The sequence below is a fragment of the Peromyscus californicus genome, unplaced genomic scaffold, assembly GCF_007827085.1.
Source record: "Peromyscus californicus insignis strain IS unplaced genomic scaffold, ASM782708v3 Scaffold_6__1_contigs__length_162567912, whole genome shotgun sequence".
Lineage (NCBI taxonomy): Eukaryota > Metazoa > Chordata > Mammalia > Rodentia > Cricetidae > Peromyscus > Peromyscus californicus.
In genome coordinates, this window is record NW_026294584.1 from 115,342,363 (window position 1) to 115,359,150 (window position 16,788).

Here is a 16,788-nt window from a genome sequence, read left to right on the forward strand (position 1 = left end):
GCTGGAGGGTGAGGAGAGCCTCCAGGAGAAGTCAAAGGCAGAGTGGCCAGCAAGGCCAACCCTCTCAGGTGGAAGTCCTGACTGAGGAGAGGAGGAGGCTGCTGAGAACCGGACTTTCTGCCATGAGGAGGCCAGCCAAGAAGTAAGGCATGTGTGCATGTCTGTGTGTGTAGTGTGCTTGTTTGTGTGCCGTGTGAGCATGTGTGTGTTGTAGGGATGCACACCTTTGATGCCAGCACTTGGGAGGCAGAGGCAGGCAGATCTGTGAGAGGCCAGGCTGATGTAGAGAGAGAGTTCCAAGGATACAGAGAAACCCTATCTCAAACAAAACAAACAAACAAACAAAAAACCCACAAGCAAAGCAACCCCACAGATGACATGGCAAGTGAGATTCTAGCCCTTCTTAGCTACGTCCCCCGCTGGCATCCTGGTGCATTCTGGGAAGGCTTCTTGGAGAAAGGCCATTTTGAGGGTATAAAGTACCAGCTGAAAGGTGGGGAGGGGGTACTTTCCATAGAGGGGCATCTTAAAGTCTTAGGAGACCTGCCCAGGGACCCAGCAACTTAAGTGGGTGGAATGGCTCTGGGGGGCCATGGCCCGGCCCGGCGCTGTGGGCGCTGTGGCCGGGCAGAGTTGAGGGTGGCCTCTTCATCCAGCTGGCAGGTCTTTGGATGTCATCCTGGGGGCAGTGGGAGTCCTGCTGCCTTTCTGCCCTGAGCCTTGTCACCTCAGCAGGAGACCTCTAAGAACATTTCACACAGTGGCCAGGCCCTCCTCTTCAGGAACAGGAAGCGCGGAAATGGTGGGTCTGTGCTCAGCAGGGGAGCAACTGTCTTTACAAAGCCCCCTCGGGCCTGTGAATTAAGAGCTTACGCTGTGACTCCCACCCTGCTGCCCTCAGCAAGTGCCTCTGCTGCCAAGTGCCAAGAGTGTTTTCAAGTAACGGTAGGCTGGCACAGGGCTGCAAGCTGGGGCCAGGAGGCTGCAAGCAATTCCCACTGGCAGCCCGCGTCCCCTGGGTCCTCTGGCCCGTTTGGGAGGCTCAGGTGTGGCTTCCCCTCTGTCCCTGGTTTGTACATCTGGGGCCAGAGGCTAGGAAGAGTTGCTGTTGGCAGGGGAGATGGAGTCAAGAACACACAGCTGGGTGGGGCGGTGGCGCACGCCTTTAATCCCAGCACTCGAGAGGCAGAGGCAGGCGGATCTTTGTGAGTTCAAGGCCAGCCTGGTCTAAAGAGCGAGAGCCAGGAAAGGCGCAAAGCTACACAGAGAAACCCTGTCTCGAAAAACAAAAAACAACAACAACAAAAACAAACCACAGCTGGAAAGCCTTTCCACCTCTGCCCCATCCTCAGAAGAAAGACTGTCGGTGTCTCCCAAAGTCCGGTTTTGTTGAGGAAAAGTCTGGCCTGGGCTAGCTTTTAATTCTCTATGCAGCCCAAGCTAGCTTTGAACTCATCTTGCCTTTGTCCCTTGAGTGCTGGAATTACAGACATAATCACCATGGCCACCTGGAAAGTCTTTGCTACTTTCCTGTTCGGTTCAAAGTCTATAACCGCACCACACTTTTTTGAAGAGTCCCTGTCCACTCCCTTTCACACTAGGCCACCCCTACCATCACCCTCCTCTGGTGTGTCTCCCCTAAAATCCATTCAGCTATATAAACCAGCCCCAAACCAACGAAGGCCAACAACTCTCATACCAGGAGACCCGTAGGGGAGGAGCTGAGGAGAACACACTCACCCTTTCTCTCCTTCCCTCTCTACTCCCCTGCTCCAAGGCCTGTCTAGCTCTTCACTGGGAGTTTAAGTTGTCTTTAGACCCTCAGACTCTGCACGTGGAGGCTGTGGTGAGTAGAGCCCAGGCAGGAAGCCTGGGTGGCCATCAGAACAGGAAGAGCCTTGCCTTGTTAGAGAACTTCCCTCAGCCTACAGTGCACCACGCTGGGAGAGGCAGGCCAGGCCAGAAGCGGGTAGGAGTGCCTGGCAGACCACCATTCAGAAGAGAGGGAGAGGGAGAGAGAGAGAGAGAGAGAGAGAGAGAGAGAGAGAGAGAGAGAGAGAGAGAGAGAGAGAGAGAGAGAGAGAGAAAGAGAAAGAGAGAATATGAATGAGAGAATTTCAAGGAATGGGTCTCTTTGAGGGTGTGTGGGGTGTGTGGGGTGTGGGGTGTGTGTTTCAGGCATTCAGGCAGCTGCAGGGGAAGAATGATCAAGGAAGCTGTTGGTGGCTGAGTGAGGTATGCCCCTGGGGGTAGCCAGGCCCTTAGGGTTCCTGTAGGAGTCTGAGACAGCCTGTCTCACAGATACTGTGAAATCTAGACGAGGCTGGGCCTCTGGAGGAAAGAGGCAGATTCCAGAGATGAGCCCGGCCTGAAGATAAGCAGGACTCCCTAGGAGATAACAGCTCCCTGGTGTCCCTGAGGAGGGAAGGCCCCAGGCCCTGATATCACACAGTTGGCTTAGAACAGAACCCCCCTGGGAGACTTAAAAGATGGGTGACGTCCTCTGAGGCAGCTCCAGTGAGGAGGTGTGCTTGAAGGGGCCGGAGTTCCTGCCACCTTGGAAGTGTGCACACTAGACGGCCGGAGACCCCGTGTCCCTCCAGGTCAGCAGGATAGGCTGCCCCTTACAGACCCTGGTTCTAGGCCAGCACAGTTATCAGAGGAGGAAGAAGGGAAGGAAGCCAGGGCCAGGGAGGGCCAGACGGGCTGTAGGAGGGAGAGGGCTGAGGGCAGATGGGCCCACAGGGAGAGAAAAGGAGAGGAAGAGGTGCAGCCTGTAGTGGAGAGGAAAAGAAGGGGCCGGTTGGGGGGGGCAGGAAAGGACAGAGTGAGCGAAGTGGGTGAGAGGCCAGGGCGAGAGGGAAGGAGTCTGCTGAGGACGCTCATCTGTTCACAGAGAGCAGGCTCTGGGGTCTGAGGCAGGGGCTCCCACCAGGTTGCAGCTGACAGCTGTGGGTGGCCCTGCACCCCACGGGCTGCAGTACAGGGGTTGGTCCTTGGGGGGGAGGGCGGAAGATAGACACCCAAACCTCAGTCACTCACTCACTCCTGACAGAGCGTCCTAGCCAGGGCTGCACCCTCCTTTCTGGAATGCCATTCCCAGGGAACACAGATCTGCCACCAAACTGCCCCAGACCAGATGTGGACCTTAGAGAAGCCGCTGCTGGGGGGCGGCTTGGCAAACAGAGGGATGGCTCCGCTTTCACATCCCACCCCAGAGGGGAAGGAAGGACAGCTCCGGCAAAGGAGGAGAGAGGGGGCTCTCTTACCGGCAGAGGCGGGTGGGGCGGGGTGTCCCGTGCCTCCCGCTATGTGCAATTTCCATCTCTAAGGAAAGAAGAAACTGTGAGTGCGAAGCCGAGCCGGAGCCCCAAACAGCCGCCGCGAAGTGAGCGAGGGGGGAAGCAGGGGGGAAGCAGGCGGAAAGGAAGCCACTGTGAGGGAGCCCAGGGAGGGCTGGGGTGCAGGGGCCAGAGCCGTGGGTCCTGGCTCGGCCATCACTACTTCAACTCCCAGAGCTGCCCCTTTCTCTCTGCAGTGAGGAGAGGAGAGACGCTGACTCCCTGGGGCTGTTGAGAAGACAGTGTCCAGGCAGTGTGGCCTGGGAGATCAAACATGGAAGGATCTTAAGGGAAGGGCCTTTTGGTCTGAACCACAGTGGGCCCAGGTGTTGCAAGTTCACCCCTAGTCAGCTGTCATTGATTCTAGGAGCCTCTACCCTGAGCTGTGTTGGTGGGCTCTTCCCCTTATCCCCCCCCCCCCACACACACACCTAACACTCACCTCCCCACCCCCACCCATCCCCTCACCAGGCATGGAGCAGGTGGCTCTGTCACTGTATCCACCCTGAAGAGGAAGTGTGGGGCTGGCTCCAGGACTCTACTTAAACTGCCCCGGGGTTTTAAGGAAGAGACACAGGAAGAAGACACAGTGAGGCTCTCCGCCCCAGTCCAGTAGAAGGAAGGCAGCCTCCATCTCTGAGGGATGGACAGCTGTTCCCTGGTGCTTAGCAGTTCTGGCTTGCTCCTGCTCTTCTGACTGGCTGCTGGCCAGGGTTTGGAGAGCTAGAACTGAAGAGTACTGGCCCTAGGCTTCAGAAGGGAGTGAGAGGGCTCCGCTCAGCCTTCCCTGTCCTTGTGTGTTCTGAGGAGCTGGAGGGTGAGGAGAGCCTCCAGGAGAAGTCAAAGGCAGAGTGGCCAGAAGGCCAACCCTCTCAGGTGGAAGTCCTGACTGAGGAGAGGAGGAGGCTGCTGGGAACCGGACTTTCTGCCATGAGGAGGCCAGCCAAGAAGTAAGGCATGTGTGCATGTCTGTGTGTGTAGTGTGCTTGTGTGCCGTGTGAGCATGTGTGTGTTGTATATGCACGTAGCATGTGGGTGTGAGGTGAGCGTGTATTCGGTATGTGATGGTTGGGAGGTGTGGGGGTGTGAGTATGAAAGGGAGGGTGGCCCTGTGGGAAGGCAGGCATGCGCTGAGGAAGGAGGAGGGGAAAGGAACGGGAGAAAGGGAGGGGAAAGCGCCTGGCTAAAGGCCACAAGGAAATCCTCACAGAACATCAGGGTGGTCTGATAGAAAACTGCCCAAGCATCCCCTGCCCCACTCTGTGATCACCTGCCTGTGTGGCCCTCTGTCTGTAACAGGTTCCACTGGACTCCAGTGTGCATGTCCTGGCCTCCCCTGCCCTGATGAGTCAGACACAGGGGGTGGGGGGCTGCATTGGGACCAATGGTTCTTGACATGTTGAAGGGGTAAGCCCTGTTCCGTCCAGTGGTTTCCTCTGTAAGGACTCAGTGTATCATCTCATTGTCACTAGGTGAGATGACAGATGGGCTGATGGTATATTGTGGTGGCTAATTGGCTGAGTGGGACCAACCCGGCCACTGATCGGGGAGACTTGTTGAAAATGAATGAAGCTTGAATGAACCCTCTGGCTTCACTTCTGTCTGATGCTTTTCTCACAGATGTTGGAGGTTGTGTAGCTGAACAGTGTGTTCCCATCAGCCTAACACCCTCCGACACAGGTCACAGGGTTACGCTAGGAGTTGCATAAGTTGCTTTTCAGGAACTTGGAGGCCGCTCAAGCTGGTTGAAACTGGGGAGCCTTCCCTTGGGCCTACGCCCATGGCTGATGACCCTGTGACATCCAAGGGCCCAAAGTCCACTCTCGGGCATGTGAATGCCTCCATGGCTGAGCAGCACACATCCTGTGAAGAGGCACAAAGCTCCTGAGTCCAGATGCCCATAGCTTCGCTTCCCTGTCTGCACCTTCCTTCCCCACACCTTCCCTGTCTGCACCTTCCTTCCCCACACCTTCCCTGTCTGCACCTTCCTTCCCCACACCTCAGACCCCCACTGCTTCTGTGTTTCGCAAATCCGGGGAGACAGTCTGGGCCCTGTGCTCCTGTGTCCACACACTGCACAGCCTCGAGAGAATAGATTATTGGGGGCTGGCAAGGTGGCTCAGAGGGTAAAGGTGTCTAGACATGGGCAATACACAATTGGAAAATGAAACTCAAAAAGAAAATAAAAAGAGTCGCATTTTACACCAGCCACCACCCTCCCCCGCCACCCCCCTCCCCCCGAGAATAAAATGGGCCAGCAAGATGGCTCAGCAGGTTAAGGGACTTGCCACCAAGGCTGATCACCCAGGTTGTCCTCTGACCTCCACAGGCATGACGTGGCACTCATGTACACACACACACACACACACACACACACACACACACACACACACACAAATAAATAAATAATGAAGTTTTCCAAGGATAAATTATTTCTCATTCCAGTAATTAGCACACTGTATAGCAAGCAGAACAGGCCCCTTCCGGGGCCAGTGGGACAATCACGGCCGCTGCAGCTAGACTAATGGAGGAAGCCTGACCAGCCAAAGGATGAGTCAATCAGGAGGCTGACTCGGTGTCTACATGACTGACCGGACGGACGGACGGACGGCTGGTTGATGACAGTGGATTAATGGGTGGTCGGTTGGTTTGGTTGCCTAAAAATTCATACTGACTGCATAATAACCAGGCAATTGACCGACTGACGGAGGGATGACTGACAGACCGAATTTGATCTCCCGAGAGTGTCCAGGGGAGAGCTTGACTGACAGCCTAGCTGGCTGCGAGGTGGCTGTCTTTTTCAGACTAAGCGTATGACTGCATGTCTGCCGGGGACCCCTGAGCCTTGACTGCCTTGACGGCTTGTCTGCTCCTGCTCGGAGAATTACTGACTGGCTGTTGACCCACCAGGCCACAGATTGTGGCTGCCTCTGATGTGACTGACTGTTCAGCGGACAGAAAGTGACTGTGCCCAAAGGACAGGCCTGGCCACTTGCCTTCGTTACTGGAGAGTGCTCATGTGTGTCTGCCCTACCTCGTCTGCCTGGCTGGTACCTCATGGTGTGCGTTGGTTGTGCCTGAGTGGATGGCCGTGACAGGGAAACTGAGTGTAGCTGTGAGATAATCCCCTAGGGACCAGGCTTGACTATCTATACGGCTGACTGATTCTTATTCGCTGTCTGGTGACTGATGCCGACTGGCTGGCAGCTGAATGTTGACTGACTGACGGGCTGGCTGGCTGGCTGACAGATTGAGACTGACCAGGAGACCTGACTGTAGTACTGACTCATAGTATTAGTGGGTGTGGTATGTCAGACTGTAATAGAATCCGGCCCTGAGACAGTGTCTGGCAGATTGATATTGGCTGGCCATCTGACTGACCCTAGACAAGAGCAGCCATGACTGAGGGTCCTTGACAAGGTGGCCAAGTCTGGCTGTCATGCAGCAGCCAAGTACTTGCCTGACTGGGTATGCTAACGGGGTAGACTGGTTGACATTGGCCGGGCTACTGACTGGCTGGTTGTGACTCACGGTGCAAGCGACCATGCCTTGCTGTGTGGGCCTGGCTGTGTGTCAGAGTCTGACTGTGAGACAGACAATGGCAGGCAGGCTGACTGACTTTCCTGGCTGGCCTGGAAACACAGCCCCTACCATTCCCAGAACCATTAGAGAATGGAGCGGGAGCTGGCCCAGTCTGAGGGGACAGAGCGGCTTCTGTGGAAGGAAGGAGGAGGCAGGGGCTGCCAGAGGGAGGAACGAGCCCGGCCCTGGAAACTTCTCTGCTCTATCGCCCTTGCAGGGGCTGGGCCACTGGCACACATTTTCTTAGCCATGTTTCTGGCTCAGTCTTACAGGGCCTCTGTTTGCAGGCAATGTGGGGAGGGGATGCGGGGGAGCCTATAAAAACATGGAGCCAATAACTCACCGACAAGACTCCAATTATAGGGGATTGGGGTGTTGGGGCGGGAGTAGGCACAAACCCGCCGACTGCCATTTATGGGGCTTGGATTAGGGCCAAACACTGCCCTAGAAAATCCAGGCCTTGTAACACAGGGCTAAGGGGAACCTTAGGGAGATGCAGTGTGTCCGACAGTCTCACCTCTGTTACTGACGCCATATTATACCACCATTTTAGAGTTGAGCACACAGAGGTTCGTAGCCCTTGGAGGCCCAGGGTATTGTCTCAAACCCAGCTCAGCTCGGGCTGGGCTGACCCTCTAGATCCCTGACAAACGTCAGCTCCAGCCTCCTCTTCTCCTCTGCAAAGGTACTGGCAGTGGACTTCCAGGGCAGTCAACCGCCTCAAGCAAGTTGCCCCACTTCTCAACCTCAGTTTCATCATCTTTGAAAGGGTTCGTTTTTAGGGTGCTATTTGGCAGAACTCGGAGTGCATGCACAGGGGCCCCTCCCTTACTGAATGTGTGCCTCAGTGTCCTCTCCTAAGGGAACCTCAGTCCTGCACCCCTTCCGTGAGCCTGCGGTGAGGGAAAAACACACCCCAGATGCGCTGCTTTTCTCTTTGCCGTGACAGAGTACCCGGTGACAGCGTAAAGAGAGGAAGGGTTTGTCTTGGCCCCTAGTTCAGAAGACAGAGTCCATCATGGTGGGAAGGCATGGCCACAGGAGGGTAAAATGGTTCCTCACACGGTGTCCACAGTCAGGAAGCAGAGAGCCGTAAATGTTAGTGGGCAGTTGCTTCCTTCTTTCTCTGTTTTTATTCAGGCCACAACTCCAGTCCATAGCATGCGCCACCCACATCCAGGGTGGGTCTTTCCCCCTTGGTTAAACCTCCCTGGAAACGCCCAGTGGTACGTCTCCTAGGTGACTCCAAACCCAGTCATGTTGACAAAGAAAATGAGCTTAGCTTCAGCTCAGTGCCTGGCCCAGGAAACCATCAAGATGTTGTGAACTTGTCATGATTATTAAGACTCATCCCAGCCGGGCGGTGCTGGTGCACACCTTTAATCCCAGCACTGGGGAGTCAGAGGCAGGCGGATCTCTGTGAATTTGAGGCCAGCCTGGTCTGCAGAGTGAGTTCTGGGACAAGCTCCAAAGCTACACAGAAAAACCTTGTCAAAAAAAAAGAAAGGAAGGAAGGAAGGAAGGAAGGAAGGAAGGAAAGAAGGAAGGAAGGAAGGGAGAGAGAGAGAGAGAAAGAAGAGAAAGAAAGAAAGGAAGGAAGGAAGGAAGGAAGAAAAGAAAGAAAGAAAGAAAGAAAGAAAGAAAGAAAGAAAGAAAGAAAGAAAGAAAGAAAGAAAGAAAGAAGAAAGAAAGAAAGAAAGAAAGAAAGACTCATCCCTCAGGAGATACAGTAGGGTTAATTAGGATCTCCTATGCCAAGGTCTCTGGGAAGCCATCATGTATCCCCTCAGCGTGACTGCTGTCCTCATAAAAGGGGGACCTTCATAAACCAGTGTGGTACACACACACCTGTAATGTCAGAGCTCGAGAGGGAGGAGAAGGAGGGTCAGAAGGTCAAAGTTCACAGCCAGTCTGGGATCCAAGAGACTGTCTGAAAAACAAGACATAAAACCAAAGAAAGGCACAGGTGAGTGGGCATTCAGACAGGGGAAGACAGTGTGAAATCACAGGGACAAGATGTCCATCTAGGCCACAGGAGACAGGCCTGGGACAGCTCCTTCCCTGTAGCCTCCCGGGACACAGTCCTGTCGGACTTCAGCCTCCGGAACCCGGGACAATTGATGACAGCTGTGTCTTTTAACCACCCAGGTTTCACGGCAGTCCTGGTGCTCAAATACAGCCAAATGTGGAGACTCTTCAACCTCAGACAGGTCAAATGAGGCCGGCCTGAGGCCTTTTTGGGCCCCACAGGACAGCTGGCTGCTCTCACTACCTCCTAGGTGCCGAGAGCTCTGTCCACCGGGTACTCTGTCCTGGGGAGTACTGCTGAGGTCAAGCAGATCAAATGTGAATTCAGTTGTGGCTTGGAGGGGAGTCCGTGAGGTCATAGATGAAATGACCCCAGTGGGGACAAGGCCAGGACTTTGCTGTGAGGCCTGTGCTGGGAAAGTGGTACGGTTGCCTCCACAGCCATGGAGCAGGACAAGGTCTGCCCTTGTCACCCAGAGGAGAAAAAGTAAAGAGATGGGCCTAGATATGGTGGCTGATGCTTGTAACAATATAGCACGAAGAATGTTGAGGCAGGAGCATGACACTAGTTCGAGGATAGCTGAGGCTACCCAGTGAGTTTGAAGCCATCCTGAGCTACATAATGAGAAGTGGGACAGCATGGGTTGCGTAGTGCTAGGCATGAGTTCCAGGTCAGCTTAGGCTATATGCATGCGGCTGTCCCCTCCTATCAGGCCACATGTGGCAACCACAGCTCTGTGAAGCATGTGGGAACTGAGGCGACCATGAATCTGTTCGCTATTAAAACTGGTCCAGTTTTCCCCTCCATTTAGCAGAGGAAGCTCATGTTACACACAGAAAGGTTAATTATCCCCAACTTCCAGAGGTTCTCTGTTGCAAGCTTCAGATTCATTTTCTGCAGGAGGATCCGTGAATTCCACGTTTAAGGGTATAGGCTTAGTGAAATTGCTCTCTGGTCCTGACAGACACCAGATGTAGCCACCTCCCAGATGGACCATACAACTGAGACTACCCAGGCACCATTTCAAACCAACACAAGCATCTACAGTGTGAGCTTGGTGTTTCCCAGCCTCTACGTGTGTGTGTGTGTGTGTGTGTGTGTGTGTCTACGAGCATGCACACCGGACAGAGGACAACCTCCGCCCACCGCTGGTTTTCCTCTGTCCTTTTTTTTTTTTTTTTTTTTTTTTGCTTTTTGACAAGGTCTCATTGCCCTGCTGCTCTAGGCTGGCTGGCCAGCAACAGCCCTCACCCCTCAGGGAACCTCCCATCTCTGCCTCCCCAGCACTGGGATTACAAATGTGTGCCACCATGCCCAGCATTCTCACGTGGGTTTGGGGCTCGAGCCCAGGTCCTTGTACTTGGCAAGCACTTTGCCAATGGAGCCGTCTCTCCAGTCCCTCTCCTCCTCAGAAAGAAGAGAGACCACCATCTTTTCATGATCATGTGGTTGCAAAAGTAAGAGGGTCTCAGCCAGGCGTGGTGGCGCACACCTTTAATCCCAGCATTCGGGAGGCAGAGGCAGGTGGGTCTCTGAGTTTGAGGCCAGCCTGGGCTGCACGGTGAGCTCCAGGATTATGAGGTGAGACCCTGCTTCAAAAATAAAACAAACAGAGAAGAGTCACAAGTTCCGAGATCACAGGGAGATTAATCTCAGGGCTACATCCACAAGGGCTCTTTCTTCCCAACTCTGGAGAGGAGAAACTGTCTATTGCTTCATAAGGCCTCAAGGAAGTCTGAGAGACCTCACATCTCCACTAATAACTGAAATGGCAGGGTGCAGAGCAGACCTCCAGCACCAAGGCTGACCCTTTCCCCCCCTGGAGCTCTGACAGAGTCCTCCTGGCTTCAGCCCGCCTAGGACTCAGTTCTTACCAGCAGTGTGTGAGGACTTCCTGAGAGTGGGTGACAGTGGGATTGGTATTTGTCTGCCCAGCCATTTCCTCCTGCCGCTGACTTCAACTCCATGGGTTCTCGGTGGACTGTTGCTGTAATACCCAGTCCTGGGACTTATGAGCCTGGGACCATGCTGGGCCTGTCAGAGTGCTATAGTCTTAGCTTTGGTTCCAGGCATATGACCCAAATTCCTAGGACTTAGAGCAAGCAGATAAAGATAATCCATGTGTGGATCTTTTCTGAGCAATAGGGTTACAGACCAGAACTTGTAAGAGGCAGCTTTTTCTCCCAACACAGTACCCTGACTTCCGGATCGCAACACAAACAGTAACTGTGATTTTCTGGCCCGGGCACTAGTCAAAGCACATAAAACCTATTAGCTCCCTGAGATAAGCACTGTCTCCATCCTCATTTAATATAGGTGGAGAAACCAAAGTACCGAAAGGTTAAGTAGCTTGTACAGTGTACGTATAAAGGGGCTGAAGAGATGGTTAAGGACACTGGCTGTTCTTCCAGAGGACCTGAGTTCAGTGCCTGGTACCCACATGGCAGCTCACAACTGTCTGTAACTCCCAGATCTGACACCCTCACAAAGACATACATGCAGGAAAACACCAATGTACATAAAATAAAAATAAATACATTATTAAAAAAACAATGTATGTATAACAGATAAGACTCAAATCCAGGGAGCTTAGTGCAGAGCAAGCAGGAGGGTGTGAAGTCAGTCAGAGCCCTGGCTCAAACCATGCCTGAAGCTGTCTCGAGATTTTTCAGCAACACAAGCCAATTCATTCCTTTGGTTGGTTTGCTTAAGCGGCTTTGTTAACTGTCTGGTACAAGTAAAGAAAGGAGTCCTGCTGAATCCATGGCAAAGTACATTCTTGGGTGGCAGGCATAAATCGTAGTGTTACTATGGTCCATTTAGTAGGATATTGTCTATGTGCCTAACATTGCCTTTTGTGGTTCTGTTATTAAACTTGTCCTACTAACTATGACATGGAAGCCCAAAGAGTTGAAGCCACTAGTCCAAGACCAGACAGCAAGTGGCAGATGAGTGAGAATCCACTGGGGCTGCGTGACTCTAGTGTCCATGACCCTGACCACTTCCACCTAGTCTCACAATATCATGAAGCTGACTTGTAACATGCAGCCTAATTACTTCAAAGTCAGCATCCAGGACTACAACAGAAACACAAGAGCCAGAAGTTAGATTAAAACAAACAAACAAAAAACCAAAACACACAAAAGCCAGATTTGGGGCCAGGCACATAGCTCACTTGGTAAAGCGCTTGCCTAGCATTCATGGAGACCTGAGTTAAATCCCCAGCATAAAACCAGGCATGATGGTGCAGACCTGTAATCCAGCACTGGAGGGGGGCAGGGCAGAAGCAGGAAGACCTTAAGAGCAAGGTCATCCACAGTTATGAGTGAGTTTTGAGGCTAGCCTAGGATACATGAGATCCTGTCTCAACACCAAAGCAAACCCGATTTCGGCTGAGGGGAAAATGCAGAGTGAGAGCACTTACCTAGCTAGTTAGCATGCTTGAGGTGATGGGTTCCATTCCCAGCACAGAAAAGACAATTATTACATGGGTTAGTCAAGCTATGTAATTTGCATATGCACTTCTTCCATTCAGGGTAGACAGTTCACTGGGGTTGGTGGCTCAAAGTGACTAGCCATCCCGAGCCAGTTTTAGAGCATCTCCCCAGCCCTAAACTCCTTCCTCTGTCTGTCGGCCAAACAACAGTCCACAGCAGTTACGCCGCAGGAGCGATGGGCTCCAGTCTGAATTCTTCCCACTTGGGATCTGAGCAAGCTTGCATCGCATCTGTACTTTGCCCCATCTTATTGCTGACCTGGAAACTGTATGACATACTGCATTTTCTTTATCCATTCCTCAGTTCTGGGATATCTGAGTTTCACCGGTGGCAATTAGGAATGATTTCACCACAATTTTTTCCCCTCTTTTGGGAAACGGTCTCATGTAGCTCAGGTTAGCCTCAAACTTCCTCTTCGAGTGCCGGGATGACAAGTGTGAGTCACCAAGGCCAGCCTCCTGAGGAGACTTTTATTTTTATTTATTTATTTGTTTGTTTGTTTATTGGTTTTTCAAGACAGGGTTTCTCTGTGTAGCCTGGTTGTCCTGGAACTCTCTCGACCAGGTGGCCTCAAACTCAGAGATCTGCCTGCCTCTGCCTCCCGAGTGCTGTTTTCATTTCTTGGGTTCTATGGTTAGCCTTGTGAGGGTTCCAGTTTCTCCTTGCCAACACTTGTAATTATCCATGTTTATCTTAGCTGTCTTAACGGGTGTGACATCCATCTCACCCAGGTTTGGATTTGCATTTCCCTTCTGGCTAATCACCCTGAGTACTTTTTTCTCAGGCGTAGGGGCCATTTTTACGTTTTCCTATAATGTCTGTTCAGATCCTCTGGCCATTTGGATCATCTTTTCATTGTTGAATTGTAAAGGTTCCAGGCACATTCCAAACAAAAGCGTCTTCTCAGCTACACTCATCTGAAAAACGCCTTTCCCTCCCTCTCTGTGAGCTCTTCTCACCTTAGTGATGGTGCCCCTTGAAGCCTCAAAGTTTTTATTTGGGGGGAAAGAAAAATCGAGAATGGCCTCTGGACCTATCAAAAACCGCGGCACCAAAGCTCTGTTCCTCTTACCCCTACACCCCAAAGAAAGGCTGAAGGGGCTGTTAAAGGAGATAAAGACAGAATGGTGGATGAATCAGAGAAGAACTGCAAGGTTGTATGCTGAACCTGCTCCTCCATGGCCGGAGCTCAAGCCTAAAATGGAGAGAAGGTACCCAGAAGGAAAAAGGGCAGAACTAATGCTGGCAGGGATGGGGAAAATCCTGCAGAAAATGGAGATTCCAAAACAGACCAGGCAGAGAAAGCAGAGGACTTCAGAGATGGGTGGGCTGAGACCACAGGCAAGTGCTACCACGCCCAACTGGCATTTTTACAGTCTGCCTTCTTTCCAATGATCCATGAACATGGGATGTCTTTCTACTCACCTAGCTCTTTGATCTCTTCCAACAGTTTCGCAGAACATAGGTTTTACATTCACTTGTTACAAATATTCCTAAATATTATTTATTTTACATTTTTTATTGTTACCTTTTAGTGTGTGTGTGTGTGTTTGTGTGTGTGTATGAAAGTGCACACACAGTACACATGTGGAGGTCAGACTTTCAGAAATCCATTCTCTCCTTCCACATTGTGGGTGGCAGGGATTGAACTCAAGGTGTCAGGCTTGAAAGCAAATACTTTCATCCACTGAGCCGTGTAGCTGGCCCATCTTTGCAGGCAGTCAAGCAAGCACTGAGTGGATGTGTCAGGAGCAGACGAAGTCCTCAGTGAATGTGCATTGTCAATGGGCACAGCCACATCAAGGACCGATGATGCTTCAGACCCATCGTCTGAAGTGGCGCAGCCTTCCCTATACAGGTTAGGCTTGGAGCTGAGAAAGCCTTCCTCTGGTCTGAGTGCAAATGGTGGTGGTGCATGCAAAAGCTAGCAACTGCTGATTCCTCCTCCCAAATGTTTACAGCCTGAGACTGCTGCCTGAGGACACTAGCCACCCCCTGCCACCATGTGGTGCATAGTGTGGTGCAGGGTAGGGCGTTGGTGTTCCATCAGAGTACACACATGGCCCACCTGAGCCCAGTTCTTCTGTACAAGTATTTTTCGTCACTTCCTCTCACTGCCGTTTGTCAGGTTTCCAGGACTAGGCTGTGCTGGGTGCAGCACATCTTATTTGTCCTGCGTCTCATTCCCAGCGTGCTCACTGCAAATGTATGGAAGTAACATTGATTTCCGTGCACTGATCTTCTAATGTGCCGTCTTCCTGAACCTCTTCCCATGTTCGTTTGTATGACAGGGGTGGAGATTTCATTTTTTTTTTAAAGGATACTTTGGACTTTGGATGTAAAAGATGATGTCATGCCTAAGGACAGATAATTTTACTTCTTCCTGTCCAATCTGGATGCCCTTTGCTGCATCTTCTTACCTAACTCCCGGCAAGAATCCCAATGGAGATGGACAGAAGTGGTGACTAGGGATATCCTTGTTGCACGGATCCTGAGTTCTCACCCTGGGGTGAGAGACTGTCAGGTTGTGGAAGTTCCTCATCATGTTTAGCTTATTGTACATTATCATCAGGGAGGTGGATTAGTTGAAAAAAAATCAAAACAGAACAATGTAATGCTTTCAGGTAAAGATGGATTTTTTGTTTGTATTGTTTTTATGTGTGGGTGTTTCATCTGCATGTATGTCTGTACACCACATACACGCCTGGTGCCCATGGAGGCCTGAAAAAGGTGTCAGGTCCCTTGGAACTGGAGTTTCAGATGATTGTGTGCCATGTGAGTGCTAGGAACCAAATCCCGGTCCTCTGGAAGAGCAGCCAGGACTCTTGGCTGCCAAGTCCTCTCTCCAGACTGTTTGTTTTTAAAGCAAAAATAAAACAAGAAAATAAAACCACAGGCCTAGGGAGAAAGGATAGGAAACAGCGAGAAAATATTTGAAGCTGGAAAATAGATGGGTAGGTAGGCCACCGCCTTGAGAGGGCCAAATGCTGAGCCAGGTTGCAGGAATCAAGAGCCAACCAAATTCTCCAAAAGGCCAGAAATTTGTGAATCTGTGGATCGTGTAGGAGAAGGCTGGAGAGAACCAGTTAAAAGTTGTCAAACAGGTCATTTTCAGATCTGATTCTTGGGGCCTATCCCTCCCCCGCAGCCTTCTGGTAAACCCAGAGTGGGGCTTGAAAGCTCACTGTTGGGACCTAGAAAACAGTGTACTAGAGTAAGGTGCACCCGTGTGCAGAGCTTGCTGGAGGAGAGCTCTGCAGGTCTCTAGCACCTTATGGTGCCTGAGCAGACTATTCAGCAGGACTTTGTTGGTCCAAGAAAGTATCTCCAGGTTCAAAGGAGTCCTTATGTAAGCCTGGCTCGCTCACCTACTTTATAGCTACTTTTCTCATTACTAAGATAAAATACCAAACAAAAGCAACTTGAGGAAGGAAAGACTCACTTTGGCTCACGGGAGAGGGAAGTCCATCATGGTGGTGGCGAGGAGCCTGAGGCAGCTGCTCACATGCATCTGCAGCCAGGGAGCAGAGGCAGGGGGATGCCTTTCTCCTTTGTGTTTGCCCAAGACCCCAGACACAGGATGGTACCACCCACATCCAGAGTGGATCTCCCCACCTTCAGTTAAACGAATCCAGAAACTCCTTTACAGACAAGCCTAGTGTGCCGTTTCCACGGTGCTTCTAAAATGCTACCAGGTGGACAATCAAGATTAATTAACCATCACACCTTACGGACAGTCTCTAACAGACTTGGATTGTCAGAGGTCCCCTCCCTGGGGATCACCAGGTCAGAGGAACTCACTGTACCACCAGGGAAAGTCTCAAGGTTGACACCACAGACTGGTCACAAGCAGTCACTCTTCCACGGGACTTGCTTTGTCTTGTAGACAAGGTTTCATATAGCCCAGACTGGCCTAGAATTCAATCTGTAGTTGAGGCTGGCCTTGAACTCCTGGTCCTCCTGCCTCCCCCTCCCAAGTGCTGGGAAGACAGGTACAGGCCACCACTCCCTGGTTCTGAGGAACAGCCTTCTATGTGACTGGGACTGAGCACCCTGCTGTCTCTCCCCTCATCTTCCCACAGCGCCTCTTCAGTAACTCCCAGAAGCTCCAAGCCTGTTCCTTACAGCTCCATAAACGTCAGTCACCAGGAAGAAAATGTGAGTTTGCTGTGACACTCCCATTCGTAAGGATGAAGTTAAAATGGCTTTTCTCCTGTTAGTCTTGCTACCGAGTTTGTTCTGTGAACTCAATGATCAGGGGGGTGAGAGGAAGTTTTTCTCTCCCCTATATCTTGGTTAGCAAATATTTCTCCTTCTCCACCTAGACACTGTACTGCGG